Genomic DNA, 24353 nt, shown 5'->3' on the forward strand with positions numbered 1-24353 from the left:
GTGAACTCCACAAAGGAGAATTCACACAAAGGTCTTGGACCAGCCAGTTTCCATGTGAAAAAGCCATCTGGGAGCAAGGGAACAAACCCAGGAATACAGCTGGAGAGAGAGGTGGCCTGACGTTATGGCTAAGTTGATATGGAAGCATTCTGGTTTGTTCTAAAAAGAATGAAAGAGGCGGTGCAGGTAATCATCAGCTCCTGGTTCTGTAGCAAGGTGTTTGCTGCAATCCCAGGAGGTGGCAACCTAGGCTGTGGTTCTGAAAGAAGAGGGTCTACCTTCCTGAATCATCTTTAGGAGTCTGCTGAGGGCCAGGCTTGATGAGTTGGACTCTGTATGGAATTTTTACTTAAGTGAGGTCTGGGTAGGAAAGAGAAGGGAAAAGCTGGCCCTGACTGCACCAAAGGATTCTGGGAAGGAGAATAAAGAGAAAAACCCTTCTTCAGGTTTCTGCTTCAGAGCGGGAGAACCATCACAAGCTAAGTAAAGTCAATGAAGGGCGAGTGGCCCTATGGCCACCTGGGCATGCACCTGCTCTGTGGCCACCTTGCATGGGCAGGCTGAGGAGATCACTAAGGCTTGGTTTTCCTGAACTGCCCTGATTCCACGTGCTGTAAGCAGGACCCAGAAGGCTGTGTAGCTACAGAGGTGCCTAGCATGGTGGGGGTCAGTTCAGTGCAGACACTAGACTGGACCGCGTGAAACTACAACCAGCTCAGAGCGCCAGCCAGAGTGCTGTTCCAGCCAGAAGGAGGAGCCGCGACCCGCACCCAGGAGGACAATGAACCCCTCTCTGCAGACAGGAGCCAGCCACACCTGGGGTCTGGGGAGACTCTTCCTGATTCCAAATGGGACTGAACTTTAAACCAGACTGGGCATTTGAGCAGTTTTTTAAAAGCTGCCAACCAAATAAAGAAATGGCATTTTCTTTACCCAGTCTTTGTGTTGGTTAAAGGTTGCAGACCTGGCTGCCCAGTGCCCACCATCATTATCAGGGGATGTAGCTCTTCAAGCTCCAACAGGCTTCCTTGGCTGCCAGCATTCCCTGGTCTTTTCCAAGGTGTTAACAGGGTGTTTGGTGTTGAGGAACAGGGAGCAAAGTGCTGACATTGAAAAACGGGGCCCAGCCCCAGCCAGGCCTAGGGCTGTAAGTCCCGTGTCCTGCCAGATGGGCTAGGACCCGACAATCTGGTGAATCAGCCAAATATTCACCTCTGGGCTTGGACTTCAGAGGCTGAACCTGGTTCATGACCACCAGCTCACACCCCTCAGCTCACACCCCCCAGCTCAGGGTCCAGATGATCCCAGGAGGCTGGGTCAGGGGACTGCCTCCTCAGGGTCAGGGGCCAAGCCTTGTGGTCAGTGGGTTTCCATGGCAGCCCACAATCAAGGGGAGTAGGGCCAGATAGCCAAGAGTCAGACATCACACACTAACCCCCTCCTCCAGGACTGGGGAGAACCAAGGGAGCCTCAACACAGACTGAGGGTTACAACATAAAATAACAGAGACTCATAGAGCCTGGGGACCTCCTGACTGTGCTCCTGGCCTAGGACTGTGCCTGGAGTGGGGTCTCCAGAGCAGGGATGATGGCACAGGTCAGGGGGTGGTGGGGAGGAGATGCCTCAGGTCCGCAGTGGGGAGCCAGGACATCTTAGGAGGGTGGAAAATCTCCCCCAGGACTTGCTCCATAGGCCAGTCACAGCAGCCATGCCCACTGTTACATGGAGGTAGGCAGTCCAGGGCTGGGGCCCAGGCCATCAGGACCCCGTCCATCTTTCTGCTGTCCTTAGCATGTCACCTCCATCTTCGTGGTCACAAGTGCTGATGTTCCTCAAGGCCCCATGTCCAGAGGAAAGAGAAAGAGGCCAACAGGCAGACTGGGCCCGTTAGGCCTCTCACTTTCTGCTCACATCTCCTCCAGCAGCGCCACCTTGGACATTCCCTGAGCGCAGTCACTACTGATGGCCGGGGAGGAGGGGTCTTGGGCACAGCATCCTGACCACGTCTTGACATAGCTGCCTCCACCATCAGCTTTTCACCAGGCCTCCTTGTCCCCTCCTTCTCCCTGAAAAGGCTCCTTATGTCGAGAGCAGAGTCGTGGCTTCACCAGCCTTCCTGCCGATTGGGCTGTTACTATGGATTTGGTGGAGGGTAAGAAGGATGGTCCCTGCCATTATGAGCGGGCCCTGCGGTGCGGTGTTTCAGGATGGGACCACACAGCGCATTGGAAAGCACAAAGGAGAGCAGCAAATCCCAGCCTAGAGGGGGCAACAGGCAGAGGGGGAGCTTCTGCAAGGTAGAGATGTCTAAACTAAGACCTCAAGGGTGGACAGGAGCTAGCCAAGTGAAAGGATCCGGGGGGCAGCGGACAACATTAGGAGCTGGGAGGAACTAGCTGGGGTGTTGCCTGAAGAAATGGGAGGCAGGCAGGCCAGTGCACACAGGGCTCTGTGGGCCCAGCAAAGAGGAGTGACCAGAGGCAGGATCTGGTGTGGGCTGGAGAAAGGCCTTAGCATGCAGATGGCACAGGCCAGGCTGGAGGCAGAGGGCCGATTAGAGACCATTTCGGTTATAAAGCAGGGATGACAGAAGCTGAGCTTGGGAAACTGTGATGGAGACAGAGACTTGGAAAACACAAGGCTTAAAGACTGATGAAGGGGTAGAGGCGGCTAGTGAGAGAGAGAGAGACAGACAGACAGACATAGGGAGAGAGATGGACAGAGACAGAGAAAACGCGAGCCCTGGGAAACCAGGTGCACAGTGGTAGCTTGTGCGGAGGGAGAGGATGGAAGAAGGGGGCAAATTATAGGCAGAAGAGGCCGTGTCCATTTGCAAAGTTTGCATGCAAGACCCTGGAGGCCCCTGAGGAAGAGAGATGGAAGATGTGGGTATCTGACCCAAAAGTATGGAAGGGTCCCTGAAGATCCAGCCACCGCCTAGTTATGCTGTTTGTACAGGGGCCATTGCCAGGGAGGAAATCATCCTGCCACTGGGAACCAGGAAGATGGGTGAAAGGCAAGGAATATGCAAAATGAGTCTCAGCTCTCCTTTGAGCCACCTTCTGGCTCTGGCAGAGTCCAGTGGCAGGTGGGTGTCTGGAACCCCTCCCTAGGAACCTCCTCCCTGGCCCCATCCCATCTCCTTGACCCTCTGCGCCTTCCTGACTCCTAGCCCATCCTGGCTTCATTGTGAGCACTCTGGTTGGGAGGTTTTGAGGCTAGCAGGGAAGGAGGTGATGGAATCTTGGAGCCTTTCAAACTCTCCTCGATAATGAGCTTGGGGCAGTTCACACAAACCAGTGCTCTGACCCATCACAGACATGTCCCCCTCTAGGGATCGTTTCCCACATGAGTTCAGCCACCCCCAGTGCTAACCCAGAAAACTCTCTCGCTGGGCTCATGCAGAACTGGGTGGAGGCATCAGCTGTGCTCCTGTGAGTCTGCCCAGGGAGTTCTGTTTTCCAGAAAATGCAGGACCTTTGAATCATTGGGAGGGGGCAATTAAAGTTTTAGGAGTTCAACCTGGGGTGTCCCAGGTACCAAGAGAGGAGAGGGGTGGGGTGAAGCCCTGCTTCTGGGTGTCTGTAGCACATGGCTTGTCCTGAGACACCTCACAAGCCCATCTGAGATACCCCTGGCCTGTTCTGAAGGCAGGTGAGCTACTGGGGTTTGTTTTAATAAATCCCCTTTTCTCTTTCATCAACTCAAGGAGCTTTGGTATGAACCATGCCTGGTAACAGGGACTGTGCAGAGGAAGAATCCCAGCTGGCCTATGGATAAAAAGCTCAGTGAAAGGAGATAAGCCCAGTGCCCAGTGTGGGCAGGGCTTCCCAGGGCTGGAGTGCAGACAGAGGCAGGAGAGCCGCCCAGGATGGAAGAAGGGTGTGCCAGGTAGAAGCAGGAAGGTTTGAGTGGCCAGGGAGGGGCTGTTTTTAGTTCCTTACCTATAGAATCAGAATAAAGATCGTTCACTTATTCATGCATTCATTCATAGAATAAGTCTTTTGTGTTGCTCAATCATACACCCAAGGCCCTGGGAATACACCTGTGTACAAGACAGACAAGCACTCGCCCTCCTGGACCCGATGTTCTGCTGAGAGGGTGGGACACAAAACAAACACACGACAAATTAATATTACGCCCAAGAGCTGCAGGTGCAGGAAATTAAACCAGAGGAAGATTGTACAGAGCTGCAGAAGGAAGCAGGAGGAGGCAGAGCTGAGCTGGACCGTGAGGAAGAGGGAGCCGTGTGGGTAGGAAGGGCGGAAATCCCAGCAGAGCAGAGGCACAGCCAGCCGAGTCCTCGCTGCCTCGGTCGCGTGGGCCCTGAGAAGGCGGGGGAGATGGCAGAATTAGACTTCAGTACAGCCCTGACGTCTAGGCCCTGTGAGGGCTGGGAGAGGTGCTCCCATTCGGAAGGGAGGCCTCAGGTGTTTAAATGCCGGTGGGAATGGCAGGTGGGGGAGAGGAAGAGGGCAATAATGGGAGGGAGGTCAGGGTTCCTCTCTGACAGCTTCTCTTTCTCTGTGAAATAGGAGGGGTGGTTTCTACCAAGAGGCAGAGGGCTGTGAGGATGAGAAGAGGCTAACTAGAGGCCAGCTAGGTGCCCACAGGCCTGATCTAGGTAGGGATATGTTACGTGCCCAGCAGCTCTGGGAACGGGCCATGGAAGCAGCTCAATGGGTAGCCAGACTATGGATGTGATGGGTGTGGGGCTATGGCCGAGCAGGGTGGAGGTGAGGCAGGCCCAGCAGCCCGAGGCACAGAGGACCAGAGCGAGGTCAGGAGCCCCAGTCAAGAGAAAGAGGAAGGACCCAGGAGGAGGGGTGGATGTGGGTCGCTTCCTGGACAGAATCAGGGAGTGGAGGAGCCCCAGGGAGTGGCCTCAGCAGTGGGGGTCGACATAGAGGCCAGCCCAAGAAGAGATGAAGCACACCACTGCACCAGCTACCCTTACTGCTATAGTGGAATGTTTATCACGGCCGAAACTCCTGTTGAAACTTAATCCCCAGTGCCACAGTATTGGGAGGTGGGCCTTTAAGAGGTGATTGGGAGAGAAGGTCTCTGCCCTTATGAAAGGATTGGTCCACTCATGGATTAACAGATTAATGGGTTAGTAGATGAATGGGTTTTCACTGGAGTGAGATTGGTGGCTTTATAATAAAAGGGAGAGAGACCTGAGCTGGCCTGCCTGGGAACTCTGCAGACGCCCTGCGCCAGGAAGGCCCTCAGCAGATGTGGCCCCTGGACTTGGGACTTCTCAGCTGCCATAACTATAAGAAATACATTCTTTCTCTTTATAAATTACCCAGTTTCACATATTGTATTATAAGCAACACAAAACACACTAAGACAATTACCAAAACCCCAGACATCCGGCTTTTTCGCATCGTGGCCACCGAGACCCTTTCTTTCAGCGGCATAACTGTGTATATAAACACGGCCCCCACTAGCACATGAAAAGGAAACCGGGTGGTGGGGGAGTTACATTTTTAAGTTGTCTAAACACTTACAAAGTGAGAGCTATTTAAGATTTTTATGAGTAACCAGAAATTTTCACGAAGCACTTCGTGTTATGCAAGGGAAGAGAAAGCTGGGAAGAATAGCATTTATTTAGTGCCTACTATGTGCCTTCTCCAACCGGTGGGAAGTGACGGCCTGTCTCCTCCTTGCCGGTTCTCAGCCTCTCTGAATGAGACAGCTTGGTGGGCCCATGGGGACAGCCACTGGGGAAGCTCTGCCCAGAGACACAACCCCCACTGGGCCCGGGGTGGAGGTGCTGTCTTGGTGGCATCCCTCATTGAACTGCCTACTGAGCCCCAGGAGAGCCGAGCCTGGGGAGCGGAGGTGGAGGAAGCAAAAAAGCAGCAGGAGGCCAGGGAGCCTATGTGAGCCCACCTGGGGGACCCAGAGTCATGCTCCTGCTGCTGCCCTCATTCCTAATCCACGGAGGCCCCTGACATCAGCCCTGATGGCTGGCAAGGGCTACTTGGGAGGGAAGAGAAAGGGTAGCTGGGGGAGGTAGAAATGGGGCCTGAAGAAGAGTCACGGCTGGGCGCAGTGGCTCATGCCTGTAATCCCAGTACTTTGGGAGGCCCAGGCAGGCGGATTATTTGAGGTCAGGAGTTTGAGACCAGCTTGACCTACGTAGTGAAACCCCATCTCTACCAAAATACAAAAATTAGCTGGGCATGGTGGCGGGCGCCTGTAATCCCAGCTACTTGTGAGGCTGAGGCAAGAGAATTGCTTAAACCCAGGAGGCAGAGGTTGCAGTGAGCCGAGATCGCTCCACTTTACTCCAGCCTGGGTGACAGAGCAAGACTCCCTCTCTCAAAAAAAAAAAAAAAAAAAAAAAAAAAAGAGTCACACCAGGAGAGGAGAGGCCGAGCCACTGGGAGGGCTAACCCTGGTCAGGCCGGCTCCTGAGTGGACGGTCCCTGGCTCTGCAGAGCTGGGGAGAACCATGCTGAGTCCCAGCCCTGGAAGGTGGGGGAGAGTATCAGTGGCCTTGTAAGGAGGTCACCATCTGCCCTGCCTCCCTGGGTGCCTGGCTCCTGAAACTCTTCTAATCACCTCCTCAGTTTCTCAGGTTTTAGCCCAGCAAACATTCAGAGAGTTTTCTGGAGGAAATTAGAAAGAAGAAAGCAAAGAAGTAGAGATGGTTTACCAGGCACAATCTGGCTGACAGCTAAGGGCACAAGGCCCAGCCCGTGGGATGGTGGACACTGTGTCCTGCTCCCTCCACACCCCCAACCCTGACCAGGCTGCACATGTGAAAGTCACCCCATGGAGAGGTGGGTTCCATGGCAATCCCAGCATCTGGTGTGCTCCTCGGGGCCTGGCATCCTGCCACAGAGGCTGTGGTCACACGGGAGTGCTTCTTGGCCACAGGCAGGAAGGCGAGCCCACAACCGTGTACCTGTGGCACCTGGACAAGGTCTGCTGGGGTCCCCTGCCAGTGGAGTGCTGCCTTCTTGGGACAACGGCTGGACCTGGAGGCAAAGGAAGTTCCTCTCTGAGCACAGGGGGACCACAACTCAGGTACAAGAAATTGATAGCCAGAATAGTTGCCACCTGTGGATTTCAGGAAGTGCCTCAAAGGGACCAGCATGCTCCTCTTCCTGCCCTTTCCTCCTTTGCTGGCCAGAGGCAGACAGGAGTGATGGCTGCCACCCTGGACCGTGAGGTGGGAGCCACGTTATGAGAATGGCAGAGCAACGAGATAGGCATGGCACCACCAATCCCAGCCCCGGACTTCCCGTGGTAAGGGAGAGAGAAACGTCTTATGGGAGCCACTGTCATTCTCGTGCAGCAAACCTGATCCTAACACGCAGCACCACGACCCCGCCTCCTCCTCTCCCTTCCCTCCCGGTGCTGACGAAGACCTACCATGCAGAGAGGACAGAGGAGGGACACAGAGGCCGCTGGAGGTGATTTGAAAAGGATGAGGACACCCGAGAACAAGGCAATGAAGGTGACTAGGACAGAGGAGTGAGGATAGAGCCTGGAGAGGACTCATTAGTGCAGGGCTGATGGGCAGAGCCTTCTCAGGAGCGTGGCCAGAAGAACCGTGACAGCCATGTTTTGGGCCTGCACACTATCCCAGGGACCCCCCAACTCAGTCCTCCCCAGAGGGCTGAGGGCCCTCCCTCCCCATACTCAGCAATACTCCAGAGCCCATTCCCCATGGAGGCCCAATCCCCTTCCCGGACGAGGCAGCTGGTGGTGTGTGGGTGCTGGTCTGGTGAGAGAGGGACTCCTTGGAGACTGAGGCCATGGGGGAGGAAGTGCCTGTCCAGACTTGTAGGTTTGTCCCAAATGTAGACCCCAGGTCTGGAGGTGAACACAGCCCCACCTGATTCCTGAGAAGCCACGCTATCTATGCAGCCCGCTTCTTAGAATTGGACTTCCTCTCCACCCCTCGAACTCAGTGCAGTCAACACCTACTGAGCTCCTACCAAGTACACTACATGGACGTGGGTTCAGGTGCTAAGGAAATAAACAAGGCTCCACAGTGCAGTCCCCAGGGCGCAGTGCCCTGACAGGCTGCCCCAAGGCTGTGGTGTGCTGGGAAATGGTTCACACCCAGCTCTCTGAAGGAGAACACCTGGTTTGTGGCATTTGTAGGTTTGTAATGTTTCATGATCTAAATCTTCCACCCTGGCCCATTGCAAGTTTGTAAACACAGAGTTCTTGAAGTCAGGAAGGCCCTGGCTTGGCTCCCAGGCCCAGCTCCAGCACCCCACTGCCAGGGGCTGCTCACCTCCTGTGCCAGGTCCTCACCCACCACCAGCAGGTCTCGGCCCTGGGCCTCATAGGTTCCCGGCCTTCCCCTGCCTGGGCCCTGGGTTTGGCTCTGGAGCCAACAGCCCGTGCCTTGACTGTGGCAGGTGGGCTGTGGCTGCCAGGTCAGGAAGAATCAGTGGACAGTTGGTCACAAGCACCCTGGCCCTGAATATTGAAATGCTCACATTCTCCAACTCCTCCAACCGCTACCCCACCCCTCCAGGCCTTTTCCTACTCTCTAACGGCTTCGCTTCACCCCAAGGTCTCCTCCTCCTCCTCAGAAGTGGCCATTCCCCAGCATTTGGAGCCCAGGACCCCTCCCAGCCCTGAAGCATTTGCCTCCCAGGCTCCCCCGAACCTTGCTCCCCTACTGCCACCCCCTGCCTGTCCCAGAGGAGGTCTCATAGACACTTGCTGCGTGCCGCTCCAGGGAGGCTGCGGTGCTCCTGCCAGCTCTCCAGTGGCTGCCACAACTGCTGTCTTCAGGAGGAGGAATAGCCCCCTCAGCTGCCCTGCCTCTGCTGTCTCAGCCCCAGCGTCCTGGCATCATCTGCTCCACCTCCAGGCAAGTCAGAGCCAGGCTTGCCATCTGCCTGGCAGCCTGAGGCACTGTGCCTTTATGGCCCCGGGTAGGATGTGGATCTGGGCCCCAGCCCCTGGGCGCCAAGGTGCCAACCCTGCAGGGGAGTTGCTTAATGACCTTCGTGAGCAGTAATTACACCCCAGGGCCCTCTCTTAATAACCACGTATTCTCCCTGTCAATGTGCCTTAATTGAAAATGAGTAGGCGATACAAGTTGCTGTGAAGTTGGCTGGCAAGCCCTTAACGTAATATTAATTGTAGTAATTAGTAGTCACTTTGTGTTGGAGTCATCTATAAATAGGGGGTCCATTAGTTTAGCAAAAGAGCATGATTTAAAATGCAAATAAAAGCCCAATTAGACAGATAAATCGCTTGTCTTTTCCAGCAAATTATCATCTTCCAGAAGGACAGCAGCCACTTTGGGGCTGCATTGCTCAGTTCAGGGACTCTGAATGCTTTATACCACCTGAGTGGCCCATCTGATACACTGTCCCTTTAAACGGGTTTGCTCCAAGCTTCCTCAGGAGGCTGTCACTCCCGAGCAGTCCCTATAGACTCTTATTTTATTGGCACAACTGGTGGTCAGGGCCCCAAGTAGCTCCTCCCCCTGCATGCTGATTGGTCCCCTTTGGTGACACAGAAGCACATTTTAAAGGAATAGTAGCACAGTGCATAGGGCACTGGGAGAATGCATTGGGGGTAGGAGGGGTCTACTCTTTGAATTTGGCTCTGCACGGTCCAGACAGAGTGAATCACCAATGCTATGTGTTGTCCTGTGACCCAAAAAAGTTAAAAATAGACTCACACCATTGTTGTGGGGCTGGACAACTTACTTTCCACTTCTTTCTCTCTTCTACAAAAACTACTTATGGTGGTTGCAGAGATTTCTCTCTCTCTGTCATACACACACACACACACACACACACACACACACACACACACACACAGTATTTCTCATAGGCTTTGGGCAAACATTTCACAACTAATGTGGCAGCTAGGGAGGTGTTAAGAGGGCACAGCTTCAAGGCCAGAGAGGAGATTTCTAGTTCAGCCTTACTTTGACTAGAGCTTCACCTGTTACCCAACACTTTCTCCCAGGGCTGAGAAGTTTCAAACGTCTCAATTAAAGAGGCTGTTGAGATGTGCCTGGAGACATGGGTGAGAGTTCTTTCCTCTCTGGCTTGTTGAGCTTCTGGAGACCTGATGTTCAGGGCTCAGCTCAAAGCCCTTCCTGTCCCCTCCTTCAGCCTGCCACACACCCTCCCCACAAGCCCTTCACTCCTTTGTGGCCAACTGAGGCTGGCCCTCAGACAGCATTTGCATTTTAATAAGAGCAAAAGTCAAAAGATAAAACAGCTATTCCTAAACACAGGGAACACTAACAATTGTCTATTCCAGCAGGAATTTCACCCTTGTCCAAAAAATGAGGAGAACACAGGAAACTTGAAAGTATTACCCTTGATTATATTATCCTTTTATGATTCAATGTTTGCAGCAGGTGGTAGTACTTGCTATTTTTAATGTCCTATTTGACAAAATAAAATATTGGCAACCCTGTGTTGGTCCCAAAAATATTTTTTGGAAATTTTGCCAGGGTATGAAATTCAAATGTCTGGAGCTGCTGAGCTAGAAGACTGAATCAGGGACTTGAGGCGGGTGAGTCACAGCTGCCTGTGTGTGCAGGAGTGTGTGTGAGTGCACACACGTGGTATTGGCTGGTGAAATAGGGACACTCATCGTGGGAGATTTCCCTGTCTTTGAAATAGCACAGGAAGACAGGTAGATCACGGAGGAAGAACTGGAAGGAGGCTGGGGTGCTGTCCCCTCCAATCTTCCCATATTCCAGATGAGGAAACAGGCCCAGGCCACACGGTGAGTTAGTGGTCAAGGCACAAGCCGTCACACACTGAGGGCACCTCCTGCTGTCCCCAGCTGACCCTGGCCAATGTGTTGGTCCCTAAAGCAAGCATTGGATTAGATGTCATAGGTTCTATGGAGGCTGCCTTGACCTGCTGAATCTCTAGTTGTTCCACAGCAGAGGACATCTGTTTACTCCCAGAATGTGGAAAACAGCCTTGCTGACAATCAGACCAAGAAATTCCCAAAGAAACAAAGACAGTGCTCAAGACAGCACATTAGAGAAGACTGCTCCAGGGTCACAAAATGACTGACCAGCCTCTTTGAGTGACCAGTGCTTCTCCACCAGTGACAATCTAGCCCTATTTTAATCCTCCTACCTCCTGTATAAAAATTAAGTTCCCTATCACCAAATTGCCCCACTTCTTGGAAGCACCCAACCCCAGACTAGACTCTGCTTCCTCACCCTCTCCCTAAAGTCACCCAGCACCAACCCCAACCCTGGAAGGAGGTCCCTTTCGTAACTCTCTTTTTGAAATGCTTGGGAAGTTCTGCAGGGTGCATTCTCCCTTGCTACAGCAAGCTAAATAAATCCTAGGGGTGTGTTCCTGGTGGTTTTTTGTTGTTGGGCTTTGAACAGTCAACAAATATTTGAACCACAGTATTCCGTGCAATGTGGTGATGAAGAAAAGCAACAGTGATCAAAACAATGTGGTCTGTATCAATGGATAGACACAGAGACCAATGGACTAGAACTGAGAGTCTAGAAATAAAACCATGTGTCTCCCATCAACTGATTTTCAACAAGGGTGCTAAGACCATTCAGTGGAGAATAGTCTTTAACAAATAGTGCTGGGACAGCTGGTTAGCTATAAGCAAAAGAATGAAGTTGGACCCTTACCTCACACCATAAACAAAAGTTAACTCAAAATTAATCAAAGCCCTAAATGTAAGAACTAAGACTATAAAACTTAAAAGAAAACATAGGGAGAATTTTCATGACCTCAGATTTGGCAATAGATCCATAGATATGACACCATAATCATGAGCAACAAAAGACAAATTTGAATTTATAAAAATTAAAAATTTGTGTGTTTCAAAGATATTATCAAGAAAGTAAAAATACAACCCACAGAATGGGAGAAAATAGGCCAGGTGCAGTGGCTCACGCCTGTAACCCCAGCACTTTGGGAGGCCGAGGCTGGTGGATCACTTGAGGTCAGGAGTTTGAGACCAGCCTGGCCAACATGGTGAAATCTTCTCTTTACTAAAAATACAAAAATTAGCTGGGTGTGGTGGCACACACCTGTAATCCCAGCTACTCAGGAGACTGAGGCAGGAGAATTGTTTGAACCCAGGAGGTGGTTCAAACAGTTGCAATGAGTTGCAGTGAGTTGAGATTGCACCACTGTACTCCAGCCTGGGCAACAGAGGGCGACTTGTCAAAAAAAAAAAAAAAAAAAAAAAAAAAAAAGGAAGGAAAAGAAGAAAAAAAAATATTTGCAAGTTATATATCTGGTAAGAGACTTGTATCTAAAGAACTCTCACAAATCAATAATAAAAAGGCAAAAAAAAAAAAAAAAACCAAAAAAATGGGCGAAAGGTCTGATTAGACATTTCTCCGATGAAGATATACAAATGGCCAATAAGCACATGAAAAGGTATTTGACATCATTAGTCATCAGGGAAATGTAAATCCAAACAAGGAGACACCACTTTACACCTGCTAGGATGACTGGTATCAAAAAGTCATATAACAAGTGTTGGTGAGGATGTGAAAAGGATCCGAATCTGCCTGTACTACCTCCTTAGAAAGCAGTCACAGTTCCTCACGTGATTAAAGATTAGAGTTACCATATGACCCAGCAATTCCACTCATAGGTATATACCCAGGAGAAATGAAACATGTGCCTACACAGAAACTTATACGTGAATGTTTATAGCTGCATTGGTTGTAACAGCCAAAAGGTGGAAACAACCCCAATGTGTAACTGACGAGTAAATAAAGAAAATGTGGTCATCCACACAGTGGAACACGTACACGCAAGTCTTGTGTGGATGTGTGTTTTCATTTCCCTTGGATAAATTGCTAGGAGTGGAATTGCTGGGTCATATGGTGCATTTATGTTTAACTTTGTAAAAAATGACTGCGCCACTCTCCGAAGTCTCACTGTTTTACATTCCCTGGGGAAGTGACATTTAAGCTGAGACCAAACAGATGAGAAGGAGCCAGTCATGCAATGAATGGGGGAGAGGTTCCTGGGGCAGACAGGGAGCAACAGCTTGTGTGAAGGTCTGAGGCCGGGAAAGGGGGAAAGATTCGTTGGCTAGAGGAGCTGACTCTGTTAGAAGAAATTGGTAATTTTTTTTTCTCTCTTTTTTTTCGAGACAGAGTTTCACTCTTGTGCCCAGGCTGGAGTACAATGGCGCGATCTCGGCTCACTGCAACCTCCACTTCCTGGGTTCAAGTGATTCTCTTTCCTCAGCCCTCAGCCTCCCGAGTAGCTGGTATTATAGGCAACCACCGCCATGCCCAGCTAATTTTTTGTATTTTTAGTAGAGATGGGGTTTCACCATGTTGGCCAGGCTGGTCTTGAACTCCTGACCTCAAGTGATCCACCTGCCTCGGCCTTCCAAAGTGCTAGGATTACAGGCCTGAGTCCCCATGCCCTGCCCTGTAAGATTTTTTATACTGAGCCACCTGCAAGAATATGAAAATGAGTCTGTGGAAGAGAATGAGGTCCCCAGGGAAGGGCAGTCTGAGCACTGGGCTGTGTGCTGATGAACATGAGAGACTAGGAATGCGTGTGACCTGGAGGGAGGTTGACCACACTGGGCACAGCTGGAGGAGACAGCACCAACTTCCCAGTGAGGCTGCTCTGGGCTTGAATTCCAGCTCAGCCTCTGGGATGTTGGGCGAGATTCTTAACCTCCCTGAACCTCAGTCTCCTCAGATGTAAAATGGGAACCAACTTCACCCTGTCATGAGATGGTGAAGAACCAAGGACTTGCAATATGTATGTCATATCAAGACTCTGGCCTGAAGGGGCCAGATGCCACAGTCCAGGGCAGCTGGTGTGAGGAGTGAAGGGCAGGTATGAGCTGGTCTGAGGAGGGCAGCAGGCAGCTCATGAGGGCTGCAACTTTATCCTGGAGGCAGCGAGAAGCGGCTGGAGGACTCGAGCTAGCCAGGGGTGTGGTCAAGGATGGAAGTTACAACTGGGCATCAGGTCGCTGATCATACAGCATTCTCCAAGTGGGTAGAGCAGGGGAGACCAGAGGAGGAAACCAGTCAGGTGCCTGATTGCAGTAATCCAGGCAAGGTTACAGGGGCCAGGGAGGCAGAGTGAGAGGGCAGAGCACAGGTAGGAGCGCTGAGGGTTGGAGGGGCTGACTTGAGGGCTGGAGGTGAGCAGGTGAGAGATGGAGTGTAGTGTGTCTCCAGGTGTCTGTCTGGGGCTCGGCAAGAGTGGCTGGCCACACCAGAGAGGTTGAGGATTGGGGACAGCAGGTTTGGAGTGGGGAGAAGCAGGGAAGGAGGTGAGTGCTCTATTTGGACATGCTGGGTCTGAGGCGTCTGTGGACAAACCTCATTAACCTCACGGCAGATTGTGAGAAGAAAGGCCCCGTCTCTGGAAGGCCCCCGGGTGCTAGACTCAGCTGTCCTCAGCAACAGCTCCCTGGGGTTTCTTGCCACCACTGAACTTAGTAGGGGCCCCTCTCTTTTCTCATCTGTTTGTCCTGAGCATGGGACAGACCCTTCCCTGATTCCCCACCTCACTGTATGGTCTTAGCTGTGACTTTAACAGGCCTTCACGGTTTAGGAATGATACTATATTGTGATCATCCGAAAGGGTCTCTTCTGAGACCAGCTCCCCACATTACCCCCAGCCTTGCCCTCTGCGTCTTTCCACGTGGCCGTGGGCCTCCGATCCCTACCTCTCTACTGTGGTTTCTGGGGCTGATCCCTGAACCTGGAAAGTACGGGTTCCTCTTCCCGCAGACTCTTCTGGTGTCCCCCAGTGTCCACTCTCCTCTATGAACTCCTGATTTGAAGCTGGGCAGGTACCATTCAGAACAAATTTCCCAACCTTACTTGCAGTTGGATGTGGTCATGTGACCAATGAGGTATACATGGAAGTGTCATTTTCAACAACTGTCTTTAAAAGAATGAGGGGTGGCTTTCATCATCCTTCCCTCTTGACCGAAAGCAGATGGAATGGCTAGAGCTCCAGCAGTCACCCTGGATCATGGAGTAGGGGTGTGCCCTTGGAATGGAAGCCATGCACAATGGCGCAACAAGATAGAAGCCTGGTGGTGCCCTTTGCTGCCCAACTCCAGGGGGCACCCTTCACATGGCATTCTGTGGTGTGTTCCAGAAGGTGCCAGTCACAGAATACCATGTGAAGGGCACTCCTGAAGGTTGCGAAATGCCAGCCTCCGCTGCCTGCCTCTGAGCATCATGCAACTGAGAGAGAATCATACTTTGTTGCGAGCAACTGTTCTTTGAGGATTTTCTGTTATTTGCAGCTCAATCTAACCCCAATGTCCCTGGTGTAACACCTGGTCCCAAGTCCTCATTCCCTTTATCCAGATCCATCTGTACCTGGGATGAGTGAATGTTGACTAACTTCAGGAGAAACCCATCCTATCTCTGGCAGTGGCCCCACAAGACAACCCACAAAAGTCACAGCCAGGATTCTCCAAAGTCCAAGCTGTTCTTAAGTCTCACCTCGGCTCTCCTTGTAGTTGATGATCCACTGTCAACCACACCAAAACTGAGTGGCTTCACACAATTTAGCATGGGTTTTCTGGGCTTACCCAGGCATTTCTAATCTAGGGTCTCCCCAGCCTCCAAAGTCACACAGCATCACTTCTAACACATGGCTCGCCTGATCCAGGTTCAAAAGTAGGGAACCACACAGGGCATGGATAGCAGGAGGCATGGCTCACTGGAGACCCCGCCATCACAAAGATGGGAAGCCACTGTAGCTTGGAGGGCAGCTGGACCAGAGACACAAATTTTGAGTTTTGACTATCTTTACTCACAATACTTCTGACATCAAATGTGTGGGTTTTTCTTCCACTCAATGGCCAGCTCTCTGATTCTCCAGCCACCCAACCAGATGTTTGTAAACTAAAAATCCTAAGCTCCACACCAACTGAATGGACCCCCTTTTGGCCAAGGGGACCCCAGAGAAACCTTAAAAAATGGAGTTCCTGGTCATGATGGGAAGGGCAGTTTGACACGCCTCAGTATACCCCCTCCCTTTCAGAGTTTAGGCAGAACTGACAGGAATTGATGTTAAGATAAAGATCACGAGACTGACACAACAGACTCTTTGTGGCAGTAAGATACAAGATTATAAACAGGACCTAAGGCCATGCCAGGCAAGGGTTGTGTCACACCCACAGGCCATCAATCTTACTACACTGCATCCTTAAGTGAAAACATTCCTTTCTGGCCAGGCACTTTGGGAGGCTGAGGCAGGCAGATTGCTTGAACTCAGGAGATGGAGACCAGCCTGGGCAACATAAGGAGACTCTGTCTCTACAAAAGATACAAACATTAGCCGGGTGTGGTGGTGCACACCTGGGGTCCCAGCTACTCGGGAGGCTGAGGTGAGAGGATCGCTTGAGCCTGGGAGGTGGAGGCTTCAGTGAGCCAAGATTGCACTGCTGCACTCCAGCCTGGGCGACAGAGGGAGACCCTGTCTCAAACAAACAAACGAGAAAAACATTCTTTTCTTCTCACTCCAAGTTTAGATAGACAGAGCCTTACACCTTCAACCAATTGTATTTTAAGGAATCTCTGAATCTACCTGTAACCTATCAACCCTGCGTCAAGATATCCAGCCTTTTTGGGCTGAACCAGTGTGTACCTCCCATGTACTGATTTATGTCTTTACCTCCCTAACAGGTATGAAATGAATCTATGCCCTGACCACCCCGGTGCACTTTTTCAGGACTCCTTGTGACTGTGTACTCTGGGCTTCTGTCACTCATATTGGCTCAGAATAAACCTCTTTTAAATATTTTACAGTTTGATTTTTCTGGTAACATGTCCTTCAACTCAATTCAATTCTGACACGAACTCCCTGGAGTTAGCGCAGACCCCGCGGGAAGGGCTCAGTCCTGCAAGACTGCTGCTTCAGTTGTCAGAGCTGGGGATCGGGGGGGCCTCTTCTGCAAGTCGCAGATCACCACCTGTACTTCTGACCAACTGGCTCTAAATCAGGGGTTCCTATAACCCCTTCCTCCCTGTGATAATTTGCTGTAATGGCTCACAGAACTCAGGAAAGCACTTTTACTTACTTATACTGGTTTATTATACAGGAAATAACACAGGAACAGCTACACAGAAGGGATGCATAAGGCAAGGTATAGGGGAGAGGTGGGAGCTTCCATGCCCTCTTTGCCCTCTTTGGCTGTGTCCCCTCCCGGCACCTCCCTTTGTGTGGCAACCCAGAAGCTCCCCAAGTCCCATCACTTAGGAATGTTTCTGGAGGTTTCATCCTGTAGGCATGATTGTTTAAATCATTGGCTACTGGTGACTGAACTCAACCTCCAGCCTTCTCCCCTCCCCAGAGGTATTGGGTGGGGCTGAAAGTCCCAACCTTCTAATCAAGCCTTGGTCGTTGGTGACCAGCTCCATCCCGAAGCTACCTAGGACCGCCACCCATCTCATTAGCATACAAAAGACACTTTCCACTTGGGAGATTCCAAGAGTTTTAGGGTCTGCGTGCCAGCACACAGGGACAAAAACCAAATATTTAGTTTTTATTATCACAAGTAAGTGCTGATCAAAACTCCAAGAATGGATGAGTTTAGTGCACGCTTGTGTGCACTTGAGAGTGTGTGGTGTGTGCAGGTGTGTGTATACGTGTATGGCATGTGTGTGTGGTATATGCAGTGTGCCTGAGGTGGTAAGGGGGCTACACACGGGAGGGAGCTGGAGTTTGTCAGAGAAGTGGGATTCCAGGGCAGCTGTGTCTTTAAATTAGAATCCTCGAGGCCTGGATTCCCTTCTTTGCTGCCTCCCACCTTCAGCGCCTCTGCCGCCTGCAGGTCCCAGGCAGACACTATCAAGCAGGAAAAGAGCTACCAGAGATCACCTCTGAGTAGGTGCCTCACCGGCAGCTCCCTGGCAGGATCATGCTGCCATTCTCGTTGCACCTGTGCCCCACCATGGCCTCCATAGACGGTGTGTGGACACCGTCCGCCATTTTGGATCTGAGTGGACCTGGGTTCCGCTCCTGCCATGTGACAGTAGGTAGGTCACTCGCATTCTTTGAGCCAAATAAAAGTACTGAGTTAGATCCCTTAAGATGCCATCCCAGGGTCCACCTGCCTGCCTGGCTCTGCCTCTCGTTCATGCTTTGCTACTTTCACAAGTGAAGCCTGGAAGGGCCAGGTGGAGGCAGGAACGTGCCTAACCTCCAGAGGTCATCTCAGGCAGCACCCTGCCTAGCTTCCAGGATCTCTGTCTGAGCCCAGGGTCCTCATCTGTCAGGCAGGGCCCAGTGGCTGCAGGGGTGGGAGCAGAGGGGGAGTTAATCTTCCCTGGAATATTAATGGCCCCGTCAGGAGTGCTGGGGACGAGCTGAGCAGCAATCTGCCTTTATTAACGAGGCGGGCACCAGCTGGAGCGCGGGGCCCAGGAGAGAGGAGCTGCTGCAGCAGAGGCAGCTTAGGGGAGCCGCCCTCTTGTGCAGGGCGGCAGGTAAACAACAGAGAGGGCGCCTGGGCCTCAGAGCCCCCCAACCCTCAGCCACTGCACCACCAGCCCCCTAGCTTGATCCCCTCACCTCTTCCGTCTCTTCCTTGCTGGGGGTAGGAGGGGCTCCTTCTTGGCTGGATGCAAGTGTGTGGGTATGCAGGGATATATGCAGGTGTGCAGGGTGTGTGTGGGGTGTGCATATGTGAGCAGATCTGTAGGCCTGGGACAAGTGCACATATGTGTGTGGGGTGTGCACATATATGTGTGCAGATCTGTAGGCCTGGGACAAGTGCATGCCTGCCTGAGCCCACCTGGGTGCCCAACCACATACCACGCCAGGTGGCCAAGGGCACCCGCGTGCTTGGGAAACAGTGGGCTGACTACACAGGCCAGTGGTCCTCTAAGAGGTCAGGGGAGGAGGAATAATTTAGTCAGCCTTCACTCCACTTAATTATTTAAGACACCACCAGCACAAGATTATGAAGCTGAGATTAACCACTGGCCCTGTGGCTGGGAGCAATACATATTTCCCCTTCATTTTGTCTTCTCTGTTCACCAAATTGAATCAATGTATTAGGGTTGCTCACAATCGATTTGTTCTGATTCCCCAGCAGTAAGGAAGAGAAATGTGGCACCAGCCCCCAGGGCCAAATTTTACTCATTAAAATGATCCCTCTCCAGGCAGGGGGACCAGTGCGACCCCCTATTCACCCAGACTGAGCCGTCCTGCCCCAGAAGATAGGAACACACCCACATCCACTACACCCTGAAGCCTAGGGCCCCTCTCCCTGATCTCAAACATTTCAAATTGAAACTAAATTCTGGGCCACCTGCCTCCTCAGGGCAAGACACTCATGCTCTGTGAACTGTGCTTTCCAAGGCTGATGCCAGCAGGAAAAGGGGCATGGCACACACCTCACCCCAACACCTGCCACTGTGGCTATAATGCCACCATTGGAATCATTGATTGCCTGAGTAACAACAATAATAGCTAACGTCAATAGAGTTTCTGACATATCGGGCATTGTATGAACTCACCTAATGATGTACACACTATGATTATCTTAATTTTCAAAGGAGGCACAAGCTGTACAGGTTAAGTGACTTGTCCAAGGTCACACAGGCAGTAAGCAGTTGTGGTACATACAGTGGATGAACTATCCAAAAGCAATTGTCAAGCCCCCTTTTTCTTTCCTTCCTTTACTCAATGGCTAAAAAGCCAAAATGCTCACTTTCCCAGCTTCCCTTGCTGCTGCTAGGAGTAGCCCTGCGACACACTTTTGGCCAAGGGGCAAGAAGTGAAAGTCTGTGGAACAGGCATTCCTTTCCAAATAAAAAGACAAAGCCTAGCTAGAGGAGAACCCTTTGCCCTTCCTGTTTCTCACTTCTTCTCCCTTCTGCTTATTTATAGGAGACAGATGTGATGACCAGAGGTGAGCAGCCACCATGTGACCATGAGGAGGACATGTATAGCTATGACAGAGCAGGAAAACAAAGATCCCAGGTCCCCAGGGACATCTTTGAGCGACTGTGTCAGCTCAGGACTGCCTTCTCCCAGACTTCTTATTGGACAAGCCAAATAAACTCCCCTCTGCAAGCATTTCCTGTTGCCTACTACCTAATGCACTCCCTGCTGATGAGATTCAACCATAAGCAGCATCGAAAGAAAAAGATACAGAGCGTTCCTATATACCCCTGCCGCCTACATTCACAGCCTCCCCATTATCAACCCCCTGCACCAGAGGGGTGCACGTGCTACAATCGATGAACCTACATTGACATCAAAGAAAAAAAAATCATTGTCATCAAAGTCATAGATTACATTAGGATTCATTCTTGGTAATATACATTTTATGGGTTTGGGTGAATGTACAATGACATGTATCCACCACTGTAGAATCATATAGAGTATTTTTGCTACCCTAAAAATCTGCTGTGCTCTGCCTATTCCTCCCTCCCTCTCACTCCCCAAACCACTGGCAACCCCTGATCTTTTTATTGTCTTTATAGTTTTGCCTCCTCAGGGATGTCACCTAGTTGGAATCACACAGTATGTGGCCCTTTCAGATTGGCTTCTTTCACTTAGTAATATGCATTTAAGTTACCTCCATGTCTTTTTATGTCTTCATAGCTTATTTCTTTATAGCACAGAATAATATTCCATTGTCTGGATGTACCACAACTATTTACCCTTCATTTGCTGAAGGATATGTTGGTTGCATCCAAGTTTTGCAATTACGAATAAAGCTGCTATAAACGACATGTACAAGTTTTTGTGTGGACATAGGTTTTCAACTCCTTTGGGTAAATACCAAGGCACACAATTGCTAGATTGTGGTAAGAGCATGTTTAGTTTTGTAAGAAACTTCTAGACTGTCTTCTCAAGTGGCTGTACCATTTTGCATTCCCACTAGCAAGAATGAGAGTTTCTGTCGCTCCACATCCTCACCAGCCTTGAACATCCCCTCTTTTTGGTCCCCTCCCATCCCTAACTGAAGGGCTGTCTGTCTCATGTAACTTGACAGCCTTGGCTTTAGAGTGGACACCTGAACAATAGCTCAGCCTTGGCTTTAGAGTGGACACCTGAACAATAGCTGAGCCAATCAGATTCTTCCTCAAGAAGAGGAATCAAGCCTGGGACTTAGTCTCATGTGAAGAACATTTGATGCACTGCCCAGATCTCCCAGAGGAATGAAGGGCATATTCCTCTAGCTGTTGCTGCTGAAAGTGCTGGGAAACAAGATACTCCCCAGCTGGATTAGTCCATTCTCATATCGCTATAAAGAACTACCTGAGACTGGGTAATTTATAAAGAAAAGAGGTTTAATTGGCTCACAGTTCTGCATGCTATATAGGAAGCATGACTGGGAAGGCCTCAAGAAACTTACAATCATGGCAGAAGGCGAAGGGAAAGCAGGCACATCTTACAGGGCTGGGGAAGGAGGAAGACAGCGAAGCAGGAGGTGCTACACACTTTTAAACAACCAGATCTCTCAAGAGCTCACTCACTATCACAAGAACAGCAAGGGCAAAATCCACTCCCATGATCCAATCACCTCTCACCAGGCCTCTCCTCCAATACTGGGGGTTATAATTCCAAACGAGATTTTGGTGGAGACACAAATCCAAACCATATCACCAGCTGTCAGTGCATCAAGGATGGCCTCAGCCAAAGAGAGCTGCTTTGCCCATGGCCGTGCTCTCTTTCCTGGGCAGCCCACATCCAAATGCGGAGGAGTGGTTAAAGGCTCAGTCCCCTCACTATCCCAGGTCCAGGGCTTTCCACGAGATCAGAGGACATTTTGAGGATGGCATCACACCTCGGCTTCCCCCTCTGTCCACTCCTGCACCTTCCCTTTCCTCCCACAAGGGTTGAGCCTGGGAACACTCCCTAGTAAACATCCTCCACAAGCTCCATGTCAGCATCTGCCCCTCAGGGAACCCAACCAGGGACACACGAGCTGGAAGAACCTGAGACAAGTGGGCTGAAGTGGTCACTACCATCCATGAACAGAGGCAGAGACCTGGAGTGTGTGAGAGGAGCGAGAGGCAGGACCACATGGCCCCAGGAGAAGGAGCAGGATGAACAAAGGTACACGCTGATTCTAGAATGTTTTTTAGTTCCTGAGTCAGCCCCTTGCACAGCCCTCAGGTTCCATGAGATGCCCTGATTCCTCACGATACCCTCCCTGTTTTGTTGAGCTAGCATACATGGATTTCTATTTCCTGCCATCAGACTATCCTCAAACAATAAATACTGCTACCCTGCATTTTAGGAATAAGAAAACTAAAGCCCAGAGGGGAAGGGCCTTCCCTAAGGTCACATCAGGTTAGTGAGAGAGCCAGATTTGTATCTTTATTCATGTAACAAATAGCTCTGAGGATCCACTATGTGCCATGAATAGTGTCACTTGGGGCTGACAAATGTGCACAAGGTAGACAGGATCCCTGCGATCATTGAGTTCACCAACAGGAGAGAAAGACAAGTCAACAGACGACTACAACATAGCGAGACAAGTGCTATGGTATCGTGTCGGAGGGCACACATCCCAGGCTTGGACGCTCGTGGAAACCTCCTAGAGGAAGTGACATCTAAGCCAAGGCCTGCAGGGGAGCAGAGCCCTCCAGGAAGAGGGAAGAGAATGTGAAAAGGCTCACAGTTGAAAGGAAATGGTGTATGGAATTCACACACTAGTTTTGTCTGTTCAACATCTTTTCACTGGGGGAAACCACAGTTTGCCTGGCCCTGTGTTGGTTCCGTGAGGTGGTGAATCACTGGGCCTGTGTCCCTCATGGTAGGGTCAGGTCCATGACCCAGTCTAGTCCAATCAAAACCTCTCTCCAGAACCTGAATGTCTGATGGAGACACACAGGATGGAAGGTGGTAAGCACGGAGGCATCTCGTGGCTGTACCCTAGAGAGACTGCCCATGCTACTCAAGACTCCAGAGCTACCCTGGTTCCTGTGGATCTTGAGACGTGTTGTCTAGCTTCTCCTTCTATTCTGTGACCTCCTTCACTAACTCCTCAATAAATCCCCTGTTCTCGTTTCACTTTTTCAGAGTCAACTTTCGATGCTTGCAGTCAAATAACCCTGATTCAGAAATTAGTGCCGGGAGTGGGATTCATGCAAAACCCTTAGGGATATGTGAGCTACTTGGAATTGGTTTTCGTAACTCCATGGGGGAAAATCAGTCAGACTATGGTTCATATTATTGGATAGGAAAGTGGTTGCCAATGGTACACAGTGGTGAACAACTAATCATGTTATACCCTCCGGTCACCTGGGACCATGTACCAACCGAAAGTGAAAGACTGTAACAGCTGCCATGGACCCATTTATAAAGGATATGAGTGCTGGGACCATAGGCTGGATGGTTGTTCCTAATACCGGATAATTTAAAGCAAGAAAATGACAGACTCAAGTCAAAATGTTTGCCTCGAGGCACAGAATAAAATTCAGAGCCATTATATGACCGTGCTGAAATAGTATTTTATTGCGTGTAGCCATGCAGCTGAAATTGCTGAAGACGGAACTTAGAGATTGATTCTGAAGTTACTGTGAACTACAGTGTCAGTGAATTCACAACCTCACCAGGTGACTTCTGCGAAGTGGAGGGAATTGACCAGGAAATATTAATATCTTACTGGAACAGTGGTATCTGGGAGGATTATAGGGTCTCAAGAGACCCTAAGCATCCAAGTACCTCAGTGTACCACTCTCGAGCTCCCTCATGACTCACCCCTCACCGTTTCTCCCAGAATATTCAGGACCCAGACCGAACATGGTCCAGATGATAAAATTCAGAATCCGGGTGGGAAATAGTTATACCTGGAAAGGATTGCAGAAATTCAGTAATTTATATTCCTAAGATATGAGGAATATGTGTAGAAATGGATCTTGAGGGGGCATTTATCAAGGCGAGAGGGATATAAGTGCAGGTTTGGCTGCATTTATTGGTATGGGTGCAGTCACCAGAAATTTTGCATTCAGTGTGTTCTCTCAGGCAGTTGGCAGAAGTTCTGACATTTTGTAGAAGTCACTACTGCAAACCTGGACCATATGATGATCCACACTAATTGGCAAAAGGGGACCAGAAAATCCTTGGCATCATTAGAGGAACAGAAGTCAAAATAGCTAGAGAGAGGAATGCTGAATCGATCTCTCAATTCACATCAATTCCAGGAGACTCTCCCTTCCTCCTTCCTTTGAGGATGCTCTCAGTGAAAGAGGATAATAATATTGTCTTTTTCGTATCAAAAAAATTAATAGCATATTTCAGACTTACAGAAGGTATAAAGAATAATGTAACAAACATCTATGAACCTCTTATCCAACTTAAGGTATAAAATGTGGTAGTTTGGGTCCTCTAGGATGCAGACACCAAGATGGGATTAGAAAATTCCTG

At 50.5% G+C, this 24353-nt stretch overlaps 1 protein-coding gene across 17 annotated transcripts in view; it reads right to left on the reverse strand.

Moving 5' to 3' along the window:
- The window catches only part of LOC126952767 (ubiquinol-cytochrome-c reductase complex assembly factor 2), a 317841-nt gene that overhangs the window by 212923 nt on the left and 80565 nt on the right, over positions 1 to 24353 (reverse strand). Inside the window, exon 1 of one of the 17 annotated variants that reach the window (XM_050787758.1) lies at positions 19145 to 19148. The exons of 15 other annotated variants lie outside the window; for them this stretch is intronic. The gene's annotated coding sequence lies outside the window, so the exon portion shown is untranslated. Of the gene's footprint in view, positions 1 to 7651; positions 7656 to 19144; positions 19149 to 24353 lie in introns of those variants that run through there. One more of the 17 variants, XM_050787728.1, reaches the window with a different exon arrangement.

This window comes from Macaca thibetana, chromosome 4 (assembly GCF_024542745.1).
Source record: "Macaca thibetana thibetana isolate TM-01 chromosome 4, ASM2454274v1, whole genome shotgun sequence".
NCBI lineage: Eukaryota > Metazoa > Chordata > Mammalia > Primates > Cercopithecidae > Macaca > Macaca thibetana.